This window comes from Leptonychotes weddellii, chromosome 5 (genome assembly GCF_054177405.1).
Source record: "Leptonychotes weddellii isolate Sample4059 chromosome 5, ASM5417740v2, whole genome shotgun sequence".
Lineage (NCBI taxonomy): Eukaryota > Metazoa > Chordata > Mammalia > Carnivora > Phocidae > Leptonychotes > Leptonychotes weddellii.
In genome coordinates, this window is record NC_138373.1 from 140,687,836 (window position 1) to 140,708,866 (window position 21,031).

The 21,031-nt window shown below is 35.0% G+C and overlaps 1 pseudogene; it reads left to right on the forward strand.

Annotated features, from left to right (window-relative positions):
* Nucleotides 1-529: 529 nt before the first annotated feature.
* LOC145721371 (glyceraldehyde-3-phosphate dehydrogenase pseudogene) lies at nt 530-19,915 on the forward strand (annotated as a pseudogene).
* Nucleotides 19,916-21,031: the final 1,116 nt, after the last annotated feature.

Below are 21,031 nucleotides of genomic sequence, written 5' to 3' on the forward strand. Positions count from 1 at the left end.
AGACGATGGACTCTGAAAAACAAACTGAGGGTTCTAGAGGGGAGGGGGGTGGGAAGATGGGTTAGCCTGGTGGTGGGTATTGAGGAGGGCACATTCTGCATGGAGCACTGGGTGTTATGCACAAACAATGAATCATGGAACACTACATCTAAAACTAATGATGTAATGTATGGGGATTAACATAAGAATAAAAAAAAAATTAAAAAAAAAAAAGGTAGAAAAAACCCAGGATTCTTGATAAAGACTGAAAATATTTGGTAACACTTAATATAAATTCTTGGTCAAAATTCCTATTGAGAATCAAGAAATATGTACTTATTGAAATAAATTATTTTTAAATAAAAAAAAAGCAGTTAAAAATCAGAATATCTGCTTTAGAGTTCCAACTTTCTACTACTTACTAATTTGGTCACCTTGGGCAAATCAAATAGCCTCTGTCAGTCTTTCAGATATTGCTAAAATAGAATTCAGAGGCTACATCTTCCTGCCAGCCTCCAAAGGGTTGGTGTGAATCAAATAAAAAACAGGTATGACTGTAAAATCGTATGCAAACAAACACTTCTCAAGGTAAGCTGCAGCAATGTTTAGCAATCCCAGTGATTCTTTTTTTTAATGAAACATTTCAGCATTTTTTTAATTTTTTTTAAAGATTTTATTTATTTATTTATTTATTTAACAGAGAGACAGACAGCAAGAGAGGGAACACAAGCAGGGGGAGTGGGAGAGGGAGAAGCAGGCCTCCCGCCAAGCTCCTCCCGAGGAGCAGAGAGCCCAATGTGGGGCTCAACCCCAGGACCCTGGGATCATGACTTAAGCCGAAGGCAGATGTTTAACAACTAGCCACCCAGGCACCCCGCATTTCAGCATTTCAATAAAAGGTAAAGCGATACCAAAAGAAGACACAGTTAATTATCTGGATCTAAAAAGTAGAATTTATACTAGTCACAAAACAGACTTCTCCAAATTCATGTATCAGAGAAAGATACTTCTGTGAAGAGTTTTAACTTTATTCCTCAATGCCTAACCAATTAAAAAAATAATTTGAAACTTCTAAAGGCATTTACTTTCAAAGGGTAAGAGGAAAGTTTAATGGGTTTATCAATCCTATTTTCTTTTACTCTCATGAAATCCATTCAGTTTAATTTGTTCTTTGGCTCAATTCTTGTTGACATTTTCTAATAATGTATGTGATATACATCCATTCTTTATCAGGAAGATTGATGGAATAATGAAAAAACTAACTTACTGACATTTGTATTGTGTCATATTACCACTACCTAATATGTAAATCTGAAAAGAACAATCTGTATGCCTATGAAATTGCCTCCAGTGAACAATACAATACTAACTAAATACTATTTACCTTTTTTAAAGATTTTATTTATTTATTTGAGAGAGGGAGTGAAAGAGACACAGAGAGAGCAAGTGGGGAGAGGGAGAAGCAGACTCCCCACTAAGCAGGGAGCCCGACTCAATCGGGGCTCGATCCCAGGACCCTGAGATCATGACCCGAGCTGAAGGCAGATGCTTAACCGACTGAGCCACCAAGGCGCCCTATATTTATGTGTTTTCTTTTCATTCATTTTACTAAATTTATTTTTTTAAAGACTTATTTATCTGAGAGAGAGAGCCAGTGAGAGAAGAGGCAGAGGGAGAGGGAGGAGGAGAGAAGCAGACTCCCCCCTGGGCAGGGAGCCCTGCCTGGGGCTCTGCCCCATGCCCCTGAGATCATGACCTGAGCCAAAATCAAGGGTCAGATGCTTAACCAACTGAGTCACTCAGGGGCCCCAAACTTGTTCATTTTATTCACAGACATCAGCTAATGAACAGGCACGGCTCAGATTTCTAATGTGAAAACGTATTTATGAAATATGAAGTTATATTTCTGATAAAAATGTGCCTGTCAGTCCTACTGAATCATAAATAAAATATTAATCAACCAACTGTCATTTATACATCTTATGAGGTATCCATGTATATCACAAGTAATAATGTATTAAACAGGCCCTTTTCCTCCATATTCATTAAGAATAAATTAAATTTCAGGTACTATCTCTAATATCTAAACTAGAATGGTATTTAACACTAGGATCCTACCCAAATCAGTATTATTTATTTTCTTTTTTTTCAAAGATTTTATTTATTTGAGAGAGAGAAAGAGTGAAAGAGAGATCATGAGCAGGGGCTAGGGGTAGAGGGAGAAGCAGACTCTCCGCTGAGCAGCGAGCCTGATGCGAGACCCAATCGCAGGACCCTGGGATCATGACCTGAGCTGAAGGCAGACGCTTAACCAACTGAGGCATGCAGGCACCGTATTGATTTTCATTTTTATTTAAGTTGTTCCTTATATCTTTCAAATGAACATGTTGACTGCGCTTGGTTACTAGGCATGAAATATTAAGTTATACTGATGAACAATGTTCATAATATAGCAAACAGTGAAGTAACATCTATATCTTGATCATAAAGTGGCATTCTTTCTTATATGTAGCATTTCATAAATAAGAACTGCTCTAAAATCCTAAAGTAAATGTGGTCGATGAGATCACAGAAAAAACAATTCCATTCCCCAGGAGTAAAACAAAATATCAAATTAAATTTAATAATAATGCAATTTAAATCACTGCAACATTTTGGGGCACCTGGGTGGCTCAGTCAGTTAAGCTTCTGCCTTTGGCTCAGGTCATGATCCCAGGGTCCTGAGATCGAGCCCCACATCGAGCTCCTTGCTCTGTAGGGAGCCCGCTTCTCCCTCTCCTCCCCACTTGTGCTCTCACTGTCTCTCCTTCTCTCTCTCAAATAAATAAATAAAATCTTTAAAAAAAAAAAATCATTGCAACATTTTGCAGCTTGAGGCTAATATATAAGTTCAGGTAAAAATAGGAATTCTAAAAGTATTAATTTTTGCTACTATAATTTGTTTCATTTTCTGATAGATATAAATATACTTCTAATTCATATATCTTTTAAGAAGTTTCAGGATATGTTCTGAGCAAAATTAAGTTAATTGGGAAGGTTCAAAATTCAAATTTCTTTACCTCAAAAGCAAATTTCCCTATAATTAAATCATAACCAAAGACATTTATTTTGTTCCATCCTCCCTCGTTACCAGTCCAAAGAACTTTGAAATAAATACAAATCATCTTCATATGGATAGAGTATTTAACAAACTAATGAAATTCTCACATTAATTAAGGCTCTTTTGATTTCAGACTTTCTTGAAGATTTTACTTCTCCTTAACAGAAATAGAGTTGCAAATGTGTTTGACATGGTCAAAAGACCTTAGGACAATCCACTCCTAATTTTCTAACTGGAGCTTCTGTTTATACTGAATTCACTCTCATAGATTTCCAGAGAGTGAATAAGAGCAAATTTTAACTATTTAATATCCTTATCCAGGAAAGAAGCAATCAGATCAAAGTTATTTCTAGGTTATCCAAAGAGAAACTTTATGGACCAGACTATATAAATTTTTAGAAGAAGTTCTCTTCTTTCATTAGAAAACTTAAGAAAGAGTAAATCAAAAGTACACATAAATTACTATCTGGATTCTCAATATAATTTGAGATACAGTTTGGATTTCAGATAATGGAGTCTAGGATTCAAGCATTAAATATTTAGAGAATGAAAAGCAAGAACAGCAAATACTTAAACCTGACACATAACAAAGAATATACATATTTCAAAGTTATAAATGATAATAATTTAGTGCTGACAGTTCTCAAAACAGCATCCAAGAATCACAGTGTGCCCAATATAGCTTAATGAGATGAAACTTAACAAGAAAAAAAGAAAAGGAATAATTTGCTGAGAAGGAGAATTGAAATAATTTGCTAAGAGAAGGAGAACTGAAATATGAATACACATGTTTAGTAAAACCTTATAGTGAACAGTAAGATTATTATTAAAGAGAAAAGATTAGGAAAAGAAAACAGGAAAGGAGAGGAGAGAGGAAGAGAAGGAAAAAGGGACAGAGGAAGGAATGGAAAAGGGAAAGAGATAGGGAGGAAAAAAGTGAGGGAAGGAGGGAGAGAGGGAAGAAGAAAGGCAGAAAGGCAGGCCAGCTGGCTGGCTAATGTCTATTCAGAAGAGAATTAAAAGAGCCAGATTTGTAGCAGAAATACATGAGAGAGAAAATGGATCTTTCACATTATAAAAAAGAAAAACAGAAATAGGTCTCTTGCCTATCTATTGAAATAACTTATAATCATTGCTAGTGGATTTTGTTCTATTGACCATGTTTTTTTCTATCATTCGAAGTTAATAATTTTCTAATCTGCAATTACAAATGACCCAGGAAATCACTAATAGAAGTACATTTTCTATTGTGTCCGGATTTGGCTAAGTGGAGATGAATTGTTCATTATGAAATAATGTATTTCAGGTACAAAATGATGCTCCACTTGTGGATTAACTTGAGTTGATAAACAAGAGCCCCCAGGAAAACATACAATATAAGAGGATATAAAACAGGCTTAATTTGCAGTATGAAGGCTTAGACGGTATGTTGAGGGTAGGAGAAAAGCCTGTGTTAAAAGCAATATAAGAAGCTACAGAACCCTGTATTATTACTGCTAGCTCTATGATTCCATGAACTTTAGCCTAGAAATCATGTTTTCGGAAACAATCTACAGCTGAGGCTACAACAACAACAGCAACAAACATGGAAATGATGTGTTTCTGTGCTGACTGCTAAGGCTTGCTTGGGAAGAACACAAAATAATCAATTGTTCATTACCTTGCTAAGTGAGAAAAGCAGAGGCAAAGAAAAGAAAAAAAACTGGCTCTGAGATATATACTATGACTTTTTTTCTCCTTCAAATATCTTTTCTTAAGCCAATATTAAAATTAGCATTCTATGTGAACACACTAGTTGATGATAATGGGAGGCAGCCCAGAAATAGATAACAGAACAGAGAAAAGCCAGCAAGAGTTTAGAAAACTGATGTGCATAGAGCCACAAAAGGAAGATAATGTAGAGTAATGGTAAAAGCACGCACTTAGAACTAAAACACTTAAAGTCTAAACACAGCCCCACCTTAATATCTAAGTGACCACTATGTCATTTATCCAGAATGGGCTTATTTCTCTATCTATAAAATGAGGGAAGGGAGGGGGAAGGATTCAATAAACCATCTCTAATTTTAAAAATCCACGGGTAATTTAAAGTAAAGAGATATTACACTCTAGATGAAAATCCAAACTTCAGAATTGTAGCATCATAGTACATAACTGAGCCACAAATACCAAAACAGTGTATCACAAAATGTTATAACTGAAAGGAACAATGGAAAATGTCTAGCTTATGTATTCATTATACTGAACTGAGCCCTAGATGGGTTAATTAAATGGCTCAAGATATATAACTAGCAGAGATGGGAAGATGGGATTAGAATTCTCCCACTTTTTTCCAATGCCTATAGAATGACACTGAGTACAATCTTTCTAGAAAGTGTTAAAAAGATGGGATCTTCATATAGAAGCAGAGATATATAATTCTCAGAGAATATCTGCAATTAAAGAGATCTTAAGGGGCACCTGGGTGGCTCAGTCGTTAAGCGTCTGCCTTCGGCTCGGGTCATGATCTCAGGGTCCTGGGATCGAGCCCCGCATCGGGCTCCCTGCTCTGTGGGAAGCCTGCTTCTCCCTCTCCCACTCCCCCTGCCTGTGTTCCCTCTCTCGCTGTGTCTCTCTCTGTCAAATAGATAAATAAAAAATCTTAAAAAAAAAAAAAAAAAGATCTTAAAAGATATCTAAGATATCTAGTCAAATCCCCCCTCTTTATGATCTTAATGATTGCTAATCAATTCGCTTAAATTATCTTTACTTTGTACATTGCTAATAGAAACGAAAAATTATGCAGTGGACCAAAGGGAAACATATCTCAATGGTTAGAACTTGATAGGCCATCACGTATAAATCAAAAACATTTACTAACCACTGAAAACCACAGATGGATATGAATGCTAATCCATTTTGGGACAACATTATTTTGAGACGTGCTTATCATGACAAGCTAAGATAGAACAAGAAAAGTAGGATAGCGCCAGTGCTCAGGCCCAAGATCTTCTGTCCATTAGATCTGATAGTCTGTCTTTCCAATTATTTTCCTAACCAGAATTCCCTTAAATACACAATTAAGATTTCCAAAGAAGCCATCAGCATTGTATTTATTGGGCTGATTTAATTTGCCTTCATTCCTGATGACCCTGGTACAAAGAAGAATAAATAGTAATTCCTTTAAAACATTCAGATTATAGGTATCTGCATACATTTTACACTCTACAGAAGGACAGCAATATATTTTGAAAAAGACCCAGCACAATAAAAGGTTCTAAGTTAGATGTATAAGAAATATAATATAGAATAGGGAGTGGATGAAAAATGTTGTTTGGGGATTCTAATACTAAGAACCCAAATGATGAAACATTATGTTTATGACTATATGTATATGTATAATTATATATGGGTAGATAGATACAGATATATCTCCATATCCAAACAATGATAATGTTAGATTTATGCAATAAGTTTAAAAATAAAAAATGTCACAGTGATAAATGACAAAAAGGGTGTTTTTTTTTGTGAGAACTTTAAGGCCATAAAATGTAATCAAGTGTGACTTGATCTTGTGTCTCAATTCACAAAATAAAGGAACAGTTATGTGGGAAAGCAAAAGGTAACTAGCTTTTTTTTTTTTGCTTGCTCTTTTTTTTTATTTGTAACTAGCATTTTTAAGGCAGTAATTACTATATCTAAAAAAACTCTAGTAAAATGGGGGCTCCTGGGTGGCTCAGTCAGTTTAAGCATCCAACTCTTGGTCAAGCTCAGATCATGATTTCATGGGTCATGGGATCAAGCCCCAAGTCAGGCTCCACGCTCAGTGGGAAGTCTGCTTGAAGATTCTGACCCTCTGCCCTTCCGGCGTGTGCATGCACACACACACTCTCTTTTTCTAAAATAAACAAATCTTTAAAAAACTGAAGTAAAAGTAAAATGAAATGATCCAAGTCTGGGAAGACTAATAATTTGGATCATTAGAGCAAAGGAAAAACAGAAAGGAAAGGGAGACATGAAGAGTCCCTTTCTTTCTGATGGGGGAGAACAGAACATCTGAATCATTCAGACTCTCATAATTTGTCAGTAAACCATTAGGTAACCTAGATAAAACACTAGAAATGAAATGATGGTGATGGTTACACAGTCTTTCACTGTCCATACTGTAGGCTATCACATTACTGAAACATAATTCCAAAGGTTAAAGAAATTTAAAACCTTTAGAAAGACTATCTTGAATGACATAGAAAAAGCATATTTCCTAAATTTGAAGGATTTTGAAGTGGTTCATATTCATAGTAAGAACCTATTAAGATTTTACTCTCGGTGAATACTCCCCATGTTAGATAAAGACACCCAAAAAGGTAGGGTGGCATTACTAATTGGTTTTATCCCATTCCCCCCCTGAAAACTACACATAACTAACATGTCCTGTCACTTCTTCTATTCTTCTTGCGTGATATTTGACTATTTTAGAACAATTCTCTTGGTTTATACTCTGCACATAATCATCCACAGCAACATTCTTACCAAGTTTAAATTGTCAGTGTTGCCACCTAGTGCCTCTTCAAATTCACCTAAGCCCAGGAAACTCCTGGCAACATGAGATAGGTATTATCAACATAATGAATTTCATCACATGTAACTAAATACACCAGGTTTCTAGTCCAAATAAATAGCACTTACTTATGTCCATTTAAGGCTGCATGGTGTAAAGCAGTGTAACCCGAACTGTCTGTGCAGTTCACATTGGGGCCTCGCCAGATGCTGCAAATAAAGCACAAGCACAGAGTTAACAGTTAAGCAGAACCGTGCTTTGAAAAACAAAAAGAAGGCTCAGAGTCCCACAGCCAGCAGCATGTTGCATAAGAAAATTCTAGTCATGTAGAAAATGAATGCCATCTTTCATGCATTCTCCTTGGAACAATAACTTCATTTATTTGATATAAGGAAATTATTAGGGAATATAACCACCTCCAGAAATTATTAGTGAATGAAGGACTACTGCCATGTATTAAAAGTGAATCCAAAAATTCCCTATTACTTTATATAAATACTTAAATATTGGAAGCAATTAACACTCAGCTATTATATTCTCTACCAAAGAATAAAGATTTATGACACCTGCCTCCTCCATTTTAACACAATCCTTCTGAGATGTCAGAGGTTTATATAAGTTAAAAGACATTTCTGCATTATGGGAAGAATATAAACTGTTCTTGCTGTTGAAATGTTACCAAGATAATCAGTATTTCATCCTTGAAAATATAATTGAAGATTTGGACTGTTATAAACCACAAGAAGATTATCATAGTTCTGAAGATATCATTTTACAATACAACATATTTTGAAGATAACGTATACATATTTTGATACTATTCACAAATCAATCAACATGATAGATCACATCAATAAGAGAAAGGATAAAAACCATATGATCATTTCGATGGATGCAGAAAAAGCATCTGACAAACTACAACATCCATTCATGATAAAAACCCTTAACAAAGCAGGTTTAGAGGGAACATACCTCAATACATAAAGGCCATACATGAAAAACCCACAACAAACATCATACTCAAAGGGGAAAAACTGAGAGCTTATCCGCTAAGGTCAGGAATAAGACAAGGATGTCCGCTCTCACCACTCTTATTCAACACAGTAATGGAAGTCCCAACCACAGCAATCAGACAACACAAAGAAATAAAAGGCACCCAAATTGGTAAGGAAGAAGTAAAACTTTCAATATTTACAGGTGACATGATACCATACGTAGAATACCTGAAATATTCCACCAAAAAACTACCATAAAGTCACAGTATACAAAATCAATGTACAGAAATTTGTTGCATTTCTATACACTAATAATGAAGCAGCAGAGAGAGAAATTAAGAAAATAATCCCATTTACAAATGCACCATTTCAAAGAAATTCAAGATGACACAAAGAAATGGAAAGACATTCTATGCTCATGGATTGGAAGAACAAATACTGTTGAAATGTCTAAATTACCCAAAGCAATCTAGACATTAAATGCAATCCCTATCAATACCAACAACATTTTTCACAGAACTAGAACAAACAATCCTAGAATTTGTATGGAACCACAAAAGACCCTGAATAGCCAAAGCAATCTTGAAAAAGAAAAAACCTGAAGGAATCACAATTACAGAGTTTAACTTGTATTACAAAGCTGTAGTAATCAAAAAACAGTATGGTACTGGGGCGCCTGGGTGGCTCAGTTGGTTAAGTGTCTGCCTTCAGCTCGGGTCATGATTCCAGGGTCCTGGGATCCAGCACCACATCGGGCTCCCTGCTCAGCAGGAAGCCTGCTTCTCCTTCTCCCTCTGCCCCTCTGCTTTTGCTCTCTCTCTCTCACTTGTGCTCGATCTCTCTCAAAAAAAAAATTAAAATTAAAATTAAAAAAAAAAACAGCATGGTACTGGCACAAAAACAGACACGTAAATCAATGGGACAGAATACAAAACCCAGAAATAAATCTACAATTATATGGTCACTCTTAGATAAAGAAGCCAAAAATATGCAGTGGGAAAAACACATTCTTTTCGACAAATGGTGTTGGAAAAACTGGACAGCTACATGCAAAAGAATGAAAATGTACCATTTTCTTACACTGTATACAAAAATAAACTCGAAATAGATTAAGGGCCTAAATTTGAGATCTGAAACCATAAAAATTCTAGAATAGAGCACAAGCAATAATTTCTCTGAAATTGACTATAACAACATCCTTCTAGATATGTCTCCTAAAGCAAGGGAAACAAAAGCAAAAAAAAAAAACAATTGGGTCTACATCAACATAGAAAACTTCTACACAACAAAGGAAATAATCAACAGAACTAAAAGACAACATACTGAAATGGGAGAAGATATGTGCTAATGATAAAGGGTTAGAACCCCAAATATATAAAGAACTGATACAACTCAACACCAAAAAACCAAACAATCCAATTAAAAATGGGGAGAAAACATGAAGACATTTCTCCAAAGAAGACATAGATATAGGCAACAGATACATGAAAAGATGCCTAACATCACTCATTATGAGAAATGCAAGTCAAACTGCAATGACAAAACACCTCACACATGTTAAGAATGGCTATAATCAACAATACAAGAAACAAGTGTTGGTGAGGATGTGAAGAAAAAGGAACCCACATGCACTGTTGGTGGGAATGCAAACTGGTACAGCCACTGTGGAAAACAGTATGGAGGTTCCTCAAAAAAATTAAAAACAGAACTACCATATGATCCAGTAATTCCACTACTGTGTATTTATCTAAAGAATACAAAAACACTAATTCAAAAAGATAAATACACAACTATGTTTATTGCAGCATTATTTACAATAGCCAAATTATGGAAGCAGCCTATAGATAGATCGATGGATACACAGATACATCAATACATAGATACATAAATAGATCGATCTAAATCCACCCATATCTATATATAATGGAATATTATTTAACCATAAAAAAAGAATAAAACGTTGCCATTTGCAATAACATGGATGGATCTAGAGAGTGTAATGCCACACTAAATGAACCAGAGAAAGACAAATACCATATGATTATACTCATATGTGGAATTTAAGAAACAAAACAAATGAGCAAGGAAAAAAAAAGAGAGAGACAAACCAAGGAACAGACTCTTAACTATAGAAAACAAACTGATGGTTACGAGATGAGAGTGGGGAGAGGATGGGTGAAAATAGGTGAAGGGAATTAAGAGTATAATTATCATGATGAGCACTGAGTAATGCATAGAATTGTTCAAACACTATATTGTACACCTGAAACTAATATAACACTGTATATAAATTGTATTGGAATTAAAATAAAAAACAATTTAAAAAACTAAGGTCTAATGACAAGTTAATTCATGTATTCACAAATTATGTATTGTATACCAATTGTATGTCACGTATTAAGCTAGGAACTGAGAGTACAAAATCATAATTCAGGGTCCACATTTACAAGAACAGAGTCTAATAGAGAAGACAGACACATAAGCAGTTACAAAGTAGTAAGGTAAGTGTAGTTCCAGCTAGCACAGAATGAAAACTATTCCAAATGAGAGATCATAACAAATTTCAACTAAGAAGGGACAATGAAAATGAGTAGAAGGCACTTATTCATAGTTAATTAAAAGGACAAATCAGTAAGATACAGGGGCCAAATGAGGAAAGAAGGAGACGGTAACCTAGAATGACTCAGTTTTCAAGCGTAAATAACCAGGAAAAAAAAAAAAAACTAAGATGTAAAAAAGAAGAGCATATTTGGGGGAGGACAGTGGAGAAGGAGAGAAAACAGTGACTTCAGGTTTAAAGGCACTAAATTGTAAGTACCTAACATACTTACAAGTAAGGCTTTCAGAAGACTATGATAGATAGATAGATAGATAGATAGATAGATAGATAGATAGATAGATATTTAGAAGCATGTTTCTGAAGTTAGACTACTTGAGTTCAAAACCTGCCTCCATTACTTGATGTGAGTAGCCCTGGATAAAGTATTCAACCTCTCTGAACTTCAATTCCTCAACCATAAAAAAAAGATAATAATAGTACTACCTTATAGTGTTCTTGTGAGATCAAAATAATCAATACCTATAAAGCTCGAGTTACTAGTACACAGTACCAGCATGGATTATATTAGTTAGAAGACAGTCCAACAAATTCATAAAACAAATTATTAAGTAAAAGGTAAAATCATGGGAGTACCTGATACCAGACTCTGTAAGAGGGAGGCCATTAGACTCAAAATACCTCAAGTAGAAAATTTGTATATGGGGGAAAGTTGAAACCTTCTCTCAAAGGTAGGTATTAGTTAAAATCTATCAATTTCTGAGTTAAAAAAAAAAAATGAAACCTGGGATGGGTAGACAGCACCAAGTATAAAGCAACTCAAAGTCTGAAAACCTCTGGGCCTCACTAAAACTGTCAGAGAACCTATATAAAACAACTAGTGAGAAAACAAAAACTGAAAGAAATGTAGGACAGACAAGAAAACCATAGATATTTAACAATATTTAAGGATCCAGCAGAAGAAAAGGTTATACAAAGGGCATTGAGAGTTGTCCAGGAGTAGAAATAAAGCTAAGAGAAAGCATTACACAGTTTAAAACAGGAAACTTCCAAAAGGAACTGAAGAGGTCAATTTAGATGAGAATTAGACAACTTATTTGGCAATTAAGAAGGTTTCGAGGAAACTAAAACTCAAATATAATAAGTCAATTCTCAGGTTTTAACTTTATTTTGGCCTTAAAGTTATTTCCATACAATGATTTATTTTGTTTAATGGTACTTATCCTCCTAAGACTCAAAAAGTGACAGTTAAGCCAGGAAAGTGATAAAATGTACATATGCTTTACAACTTCATTGAGAATATTAGGCTTTTAAAATTCTTTTTTTAAAATCAATCCTGAAATGAAAACACAAATGTTCAAAACCTTTGGGATGCTGCAAAGGCAGTCCTAAGAGGGAAGTAGATAGCAAAACAAGTCTTTCTCAAGAACAGGAAGGGTCTCAAATACACAACCTAAACTTACACCTAAAGGAGCTGAAGAAAGAAAAGCAAAAAAAGCCTAAACCCAGCAGGAGAAGAGAAATAATAAAAATTAGAGCTAAAATCAATTGAAATAGAAACCAAATGAACAGTAGAACAGATGGACAAAACTAGTAGCTGGTTCTCTGAAAGAATTATTAAGACTGATAAACCTCTGGCCAGACCTATCAAAAAGAGAAGAGAAAGGACCCAAATAAATAAAATCATGAATGAAAGAGGAGAGAGCACAATAAACACCGAAGAAATACAAACAATTATAAGAACATATTATGAGCAACTATATGCCAACAAATTAGGCAATCTGGAAGAAATGGATACATTCCTAGAGATGTATAAATTACCAAAACTTAAACAGGAAGAAATAGAAAACTTGAACAGACACAAAACCAGCAAGGAAATTGAAGCAGTAAGAAAAATCTCCCAACAAATAAGAGTCCAGGGCCAGATGCCTTCCCAGGAACATTCTACCAAATATTTAAAGAAGAATTAATACCTACTTTTCTGAAACTGTTTCAAAAAAATATAAATGGAAGGAAAAACTCCAAACTCTTTCTATGAGGCCAGCATTTTGTTGTTTTGTTTTTGATCCCAAAACCAGACAAAGACCCTACCAAAAAGGAAAATTACAGACCAATATCCTTGATGAACATGGATGCCAAAATTCTCACCAAGATACTAGCCAATAGGATCCAACAGTATATAAAACGATTCTTAATCACAAACAAGTGGGATTTATTCCAGGCTGCAGGGGTAGTTCAACAGCTGCAAATAAAACAATGTGACATACTACATTAATAAAAGAAAGGACAAGAACCATATGATCCTCTCAATAGATGCAGATAAAGCATTTGACAAAGTACAGCATCATTTCTTGATTAAAACTCTTCACACTGTAGGGATAGAGGAAACATACCTCAATATCATAAAAGCCATCTATGAAAAGCCCACAGTGAATATCATTCTCAATGGAGAAAAACTGAGAGCTTTCCCCCTAAGATCAGAACACAGCAAGGATGTCTACTCTCACCACTGTTGTTCAACATAGCAATAGAAATCCTAGCGTCAGCAATCAGACAACAAAAAGAAATAAAAGGCATCCAAATTGGCAAAGAAGAAGTCAAACTCTCACTCTTTGCAGATGACATGAAATTTTATGTGGAAAACCCAAAAGATTCTACCCCAAAATTGCTAGAACTCATACAGGAATTCAGCAAAGAGGCAGGATATAAAATCAATGGACAGAAATCAGTTGCATTTTTATACACTAACAATGAGTCAGAAGAAAGAGATATTAAGGAGTCAATCCCATTTACAATGGCACCCAAAACCATAAGATACCTAGGAATAAATCAACCAAAGAGATGAAGGATCTATACTCTGAAAACTATAGAACACTCATGAAAGAAACTGATGAAGACACAAAGAAATGGAAAAAATGTTCCATGTTCGTGGATTGGAAGAACAAATATTGTTAAAATGTCTTTGCTACCCACAAAAATCTATACATTCCATGCAAGCCCTATCAAAATACCATCGACATTTTTCTCAGAGATGGAACAAATAATCCTAAAATTTGTATGGAACCAGAAAAGACCCCAAATAGCCAAAGGAATGTTGAAAAAGAAAACCAAAGCTGGCAGCATCACAATGCCTGACTTCAATCTTTATTACAAAGCTGTGACCATCAAAGACAGTCTGGTAGTGGCACAAAAACAGACACACAGATCAATGTAACAGAATAGAGAACCCAGAAATGGACCCTCAAGTCTATGGTCAACTAATCTTAGACAAAGCAGGAAAGATTATCCAATGGAAAAAAGACAGTCTCTTCAACAAATGGTGTTGAGAAAATTGAACAACCACATGCAAAAGAATGAAACTGGACCATTTCCTTACATCACACACAAAAATAGACTCAGATTGGACGAAAGACCTAAATGTGAGACAGGAATCGATCAGGACAGGACAGGAACCCTAGAGAAGAACACAGGCAGCAACTTCTTCGACCTCAGCTGCAGCAACTTCTTGCTAGACACGTCTCCAAGGGCAAGGGAAACAAAAGCAAAAATGAACTATTGGGACTTCATCAAGATAAAAAGCTTTTGCACGGCAAAGGAAACAACAGAAAGACAACCGACAGAATGGGAGAAGATATTTGCAAATGTCTTATCAGATAAAGGGCTAGTATCCAAAATCTATAAAGAACTTATCAAATTCAACACCCAAAGAACAAGTAATCCAATCAAGATATGGACAGAAGACATGAACAGACATTTCTCCAAAGACATACAAGTGGCCAACAGATACATGAAAAAATGCTCCACATCACTAGGCATCAGGGAAATACAAATCAAAACCACAATGAGATACAACTCACACCTGTCAGAATGGCTAAAATTAACCTCTCAGGAAACAAGAGATGTTGGCGAGAATGTGGAGAAAGGGGACCCCTCTGACACTGCTGGTGGGAATGCAAGCTAATGCAGCCATTCTGGAAAACAGTACAGAGGTTCCTCAAAAAGTTGAAAATAAAGCTACTCTATGACCCAGCAATTGCACTACTGGGCATTTACCCCAAAACCACAAATGCAGTGATCCGAAGGGGCACCTGCATCCCAATGTTTATAGCAGCAATGTCCACAATAGCCAAACCAGGGAAAGAACCCAGATGTCCACTGACAGATGAATGGATAAAGAAAACGTGGTGTATATATATACGATGGAATACTACTCAGCCATCAAAAAATGAAATCTTGCCATTTGCAATGACGTGGATGGAACTAGAGGGCGTTATGCTAAGTGAAATAAGCCAATCAGAGAAAGACAATTATCCTATATTCTCACTTATATGTGGAATTTAAGAAACAAAACACAGGATCATAGGGGAAGAGAGGAAAAAATAAAACAAGATGAAATCAGAGAGGGAGACAAACCATAAGAGACTCTTAATCACAGGAAACAAATTGAGGGTTGCTGAAGGGGGGTGGAGTGGGGGATGGGGTAGCTGGGTTATGGACCCTAAGGAGGGCATGTGATGTAAGGAGCACTGGGTATTATTTAAGACTGATGAATCACTGATCTCTATCTCTGAAACTAGTAATCATTATATGTTAATTAATTGAATTTAAATTTAAAAAAAGATTGCAGAATGTGAACCCCTCAGCCAGAATTTAAAAAACACATGATTACTTCTTTAAAATAAATAGATAAATAAAAATAAATAAATTCCTTGAAGCATTTCAATTTCCTAGGATATTCTCAGAATATCTGTACTTCTGTTCCTCTTGCTAAGCTTATCCAATCCTGCTTTATTAATTTGTACCTTATATGCCTTTATTCACACCCTTCTATTAACCTGTAAGATTCTCTAACTAATCATATTTTACCATTTCTCCAAAGCCTAGATCAAGATTCACCTTCTGTAAAATTCGTTCTCTAACCACTCAACACAATAGCTGTTTAGTAAATGTGTGCTAAATTATATAAATTAAAAATTAATGAATAAATAAAATAAAAAATTTTAATGAATAAAGCCATAAATGAAACAAAAATATTAGATACAATGTAGTCATTAAATTAACCTATGAAATCATTAAAAAATAATACAAACGAGGCAAAGAAAGCAGAAAAGGGGAACAAAGAACAGATGGAAGAAATAGAAAGTAGACGATAAGATGGTAGATTTATATATAACCACAACAATAATTACATTAACTATAAATGATCTAATTACCCTAGTTAAAAAGGAAAAACTGTCAGACTGGATTTAAAAAAAACTGAGACCTAACTATATGCTCACCACAAGACCCTACTTTAAATAGAAAGACACAAATAGATAAAAAGTTAAAGGGCAGAAAAACCATACTGACAATAAACAAAAGAAAGCTGAATAACTATATTAACACTGGATAAATTACATTTCAGAGCAAAAATTATTCAGAATAAGGGATAGAGAAAATCATTTCATAATGATAAAGAACCCAATTTATTAAGAAGATATTATAATCCTAAATGTTTTTTGCATCTAGTAACAGAACTTCAAAATACATGAAGCAAAAACTTGTTACAACTGCAAAAAGAAAGACTTTACCTATACTTGAGGATTCAACACCCCTCGCTCAGTAATTGATAGAGCAAGTAAAAAGAAAATTATAAGGGCATGTAAGGCCTCAATAATACTATTAACCAACTTAAATAACATTTATAGGACACTCTACCCAATAGCTGCTGAATGCACATTCTTTTCAAATAAACACAGGACATGTATCAAAATATACCATATTGTATGTCATAAAACAAATCTCAATGATTCAAATCATTCAAAATATGTTCTCTCACACCAGTGGAATTAAATATCATTAACAGAAAAGTATCTGGAAACCCCACAAATATTGAAAACTAAATAACATGTAGATCAAAGAAGATCTCAAAAAGGAAGATGATGAGATATTTTGAACCAAAAAGAAAAAACACAATATATCAAAACTTTTGGGATGCAACTAAAGCAGTACCTAAAGGAAAATTTAAACATTAAAATGACAATATTAGATCAGAAGAAAGGTCACAAATTGCTGACCTTAGCTTCCACCTTAAGAAACAACAAAAAAAAGAATGTATTAAGCCCTAAGTAAGGAAATATTAAAGAACAGCAGAAACCAAAGGAAACAGAAAACAGAGTAATAGAGAAAATCATGAAATCAAAATCTGATTCTTTAAAAAAATTCTATAAAATTGATAAATCTATAGCTAAACTGCTCTAGAAAACACAAATTACCAATATCAGAAAGAGATAACATCACTGCATATTCTAAAGATATAAAACATGTAGTAGAATATTAATGACTTTATACAAGAAATCAGAAAATTAGATGAAATGGACAAGTTTCTTAAAAAACACAAATTACCAAAACTCACTCGAAAAGAAATAGCCTGAATAGTCTGACATCTATTAAAGAAATTGAATTTGAACTTTTAGTTAAAAACATTCTCCACAAAACAAAACCTCCAGGTCCATACGGCTTCAACAGAAATTCTGCCAACCATTTAAGAATACCAATTCTACAAAAATGGTTGAATAATATTTAAGAGACACAAATAATGCCTAACATTCTGAGATTAGCATTCTGTGAGAATAGACAAAGATACACAACAAAAGAGAACTACAGGTCAATATATCACTCATCAACACAGACACAAAATCCTCAATAAAATTTTAGCAAGTTGAACCCAACAATATATAAAAAGGATACTATATCATGATGAAATGTAGTTTATCTCAGGAATGCAAGTTTGTTTTAACATTCATTATATATCATATTAACAGACTACAAAAGAAAAGTCCTATGATTATCTCAATAAGTGCAGAAATCCAACATTACTCAACAAGTGCCAAAATGCAACATTAATTCCTAATAATAAACTGTTGAACTGGGAATAAAAGAAAACTTCATCAATCTGGTAAAAGACATCTACAAAAAACTTACAGCTAACATCACATATGATGATTAAAGACTGAATACTTTCCCTTTAAGATCAAGAAAAGGCAAGGATGTCTGTTCACACAACTTCTATTCAACATTGTAACTGAAGGCTCTCTTTTCCTCTTCATTTGATAGACAGCTGCATCCTCTCCTGCATCAACCCTGAGACACGATGATGATCAGAGTAAATGTATTTGTCCCTATTGGGCACCTGGTCACCAGAGCTCCTTGTAACTCTGACAAAGTAAATATTGTCACCATCATTGACCCTTTCACTGATCTCAAATAGCTGGTCTACATATTCCAGTATGATTCCACCCATGACAAGTTCAATGGCACAATCAAGGTTGAGACTGGGAAGCTTGTCATCAATGAAAAGCCAATCTTTATCTTCCAGGAACTAGATACCACAAACATCACAATGGGATAATGCTGGTGCTGAATACACTATGGAGTCTTCTGGTATCTTTTCTACCTTGGAGAAGGTTGGGATTGAACCCAAGGTAACAAAGATACTGAAAGCCTTCTGAACTCCAAGAAGGCTTAGAGACAAAAGGGTCATCATCTCTGTCCTTTCTGCTGATGCCCCCATGTTTAGGATGGGCATGAACCATGAGAAGTATAAAACTCCCTTAAGATTGTCATCAACACTGCACCACCTGCACCACCAACTACTTGGCTTCCCTAGCCAAAGTCGTCCATGACAACTTTAGCATCATGGAGGAACTTACGACTACAGTCCATGCCATCATTGCCACCCAGAAGACTTACCGTGGATGGCCTCTCTGCAAAACTGTAGCATGGGTTGCCCAGAACATCATCCCTGCATCTGCTGGCATTGCCAAGGCTATGGGCAAGGTCATTCTTGAGCTGAATGGGAGACTCACGCACATGGCCTTCTCCATCCCCACTACCAAAGTGATGGTCATAAATCTGACTTACTTAGAAAAAAATGTCAAATATGGTAACACAAAGAAAGTGGTGAAGCAGGCATGGGAAAGCCCCCTAAAGGATATCCTGGGTTACACTGAGGACCAGGTTGTCTCCTGTAAATTTAACAGTAACACCCACTCCTCCACCTTCAAAGCTGGGGCTGGCACTGCACTCAAAGACCACTTTGTCAAGTTCATTTCTTAGTATGACAATGAATTTGGCTACAGCAACAGGTCAGTGGACCTTATGGTCTATATGGCCACCTAGGAGTACGTGCCCCCTGCACCATCAGCCCCAGCAAGAACATGAGAAAAAGAGAGAGGCCCTCTGCTGCTGGGTAGTCCCTGACCCACCTCAATCCCCCAAACACCGAGAACCTCCCATCCTCAACAGAATCCATCCCAGACCCCCTGAAGAAGGGGAGAGACTTAGGAAACCTAATTATGTCATGTACCACCATTAAGTACACTGTACGCAGCCCTAACACCACCAAGAAATATGCCAGAGATTCTGACCAAAGTAGTGGCTAGAAAAGCAGCTACAAGAAAAAGAAATAAAAAGCTCGAGATTGTAAAGAAAGAAGAAAATCTATTTGAAAATAACATAATCATGTTTATAGAAAACCCTATGAAACCTACAAAAAAAAAGCTACTAAAATTAAAAATTGTGTTTAATTAGGGAAATTGTGTGAAAAGTACAGGGAACTCTCTGACCTATCTTTGCAATACTTTTATAAATATAAAATTATTCAAGACAAAACATTTTAAAAAAGAAAAGCTTGCTCCAAAAAACATTGAAGTGTGTTTACCAAAGCTGCAAGATACAATTCAATAGATAAATAGCAACTGTATTTCTATATGCTAGCAAAGAGCAATCAGAAATCAAAGTTTTGTTTAAAAATACCATTTACATGAGCACTGGTTATTATATATAAGACTGATGAATCACTGACCTCTACCCATGAAACCAATAATACATTATATGCTAATTAACTGAATTTAAATTTTTAAAAATGAAAAAAATATTCTAGAAGATAAAGGAAAGATTAGAGCGGGACATATAGATTTGGGAGTCATATGGAGCATTGTCCAGGATAGTGTATCCTAACAGTTCACTGCCTGGAGAGGAACTGTCTTCTTCCTTCTACCACTCACTTGCCCAAGTACTGGAAAATCTTGTGGAAGGATTAGGATTGGTTTGGATGGTATGCCCAACCCTATGGCCAAAACAGGAGGTTCCTTGATTAGCAGACTTTACTAGGACCATTTACGTGGAAGGGTTATCTCCCAAAGGGTAGAAGAATGCTGTGCAAAGCAACATATGTTACAACAAATGTTCCCCCAGTCCACTTCTTTTTTCTCATTAAATATTCAATAAATATTTGTCAAGCAAATGATTATTTTCAACATAAAAAAATACCATTTACAATAGCGTGAAAAATATGAAATACTCAGGAATAAATTTGACAGTAGATGTGTAAATATGTATACTGAGAGAAATTAGAGGACCTAAACAAATGATGAGGTAATATCAAGTTCATAAATCAGAAGACTCAATATTGTTATGATGTTAATTTTTTACAAATTGATCTTGAGATTCAATGTAATTCAATCAAAATTCCAGCAAGCTTGTTTTGTAGAAACTGATTTTAAAACTCATGTGGAAATACAAAGGACCTCAACTAGCCAAAGCAACTTTGAAAAAGAACAAAGTTGGAGACTTACACTACCTGATTTTAAGACTATGATGAAGCTTTATGGTAAATAAGAGATGGTACAGTATTAAAGATAAATCAGTGGAACAGAATGGAGGAAAACAGAGTACATTTAGACCTATACATATATGTGATTGATTTGTTACAAAGGCACAATGGCAAATCATTAAAGAATTCAAAAAATTGTGCTGAAACAAATGGATATCCTTAGGCCAAAATAAATTAACTTTAAAAAATTAACTTTAAAAGGAATCCT